The sequence below is a fragment of the Arachis duranensis genome, chromosome 9 (assembly GCF_000817695.3).
Source record: "Arachis duranensis cultivar V14167 chromosome 9, aradu.V14167.gnm2.J7QH, whole genome shotgun sequence".
Classification (NCBI taxonomy): Eukaryota; Viridiplantae; Streptophyta; class Magnoliopsida; order Fabales; family Fabaceae; genus Arachis; species Arachis duranensis.
The window spans coordinates 77154865-77155493 of NC_029780.3; positions in this window are offsets into that span (position 1 = coordinate 77154865).

The window sequence follows — 629 nt, forward strand, 5'->3', positions numbered from 1 at the left end:
AATCTTCCATGAAAGAAGAAGCTAAAACAGTAACTGCAGAACTCAGTCCGGTAGATCAGGCTAATGAAATTAATCAACAATTGGACTTTTTAACTCAGCAGCTAGCCGAATTCAAGGAAATACTACAGGAAACAAGAATGGCTAACAGGAATATGGAAGTACAGTTAAAGCAAACAGAAAAGCAACTGTCAAAACAAATAGCAGAAGAATGCCAAGCAGTTCAATTAAGAAGTGGGAAAACATTAAACACTTCACTTCAAAACAGCAGGAAGCCAAGAAATGAACAGATGGCTACTCAAAATCCCTCTGAGGACAATCAGAGCCCAGAGAGGAACAATGCTGGCGCTGAACGCCCAGACCATGCTCATTCCTGGCGTTCAACGCCAGAAACAAGCATGAATTCGGCGTTGAACGCCCAAGGGAAGAATAGTTCTGGCGTTCAAACGCCAGTAACAAATAAGGAGTTGGCGTTTAACGCCACTCCAGCTTCTACCCCTGGCATTCAAACGCCAGTGGGAAATCAGTCACATACAAGTGCTGATAGCAACCCTTCTAAAAAGGCTTCCCAACCCACTTCTACAGGCAATAAACCTGCAGCAACTAAGGTTGAGGAATACAAAGCCAAAATG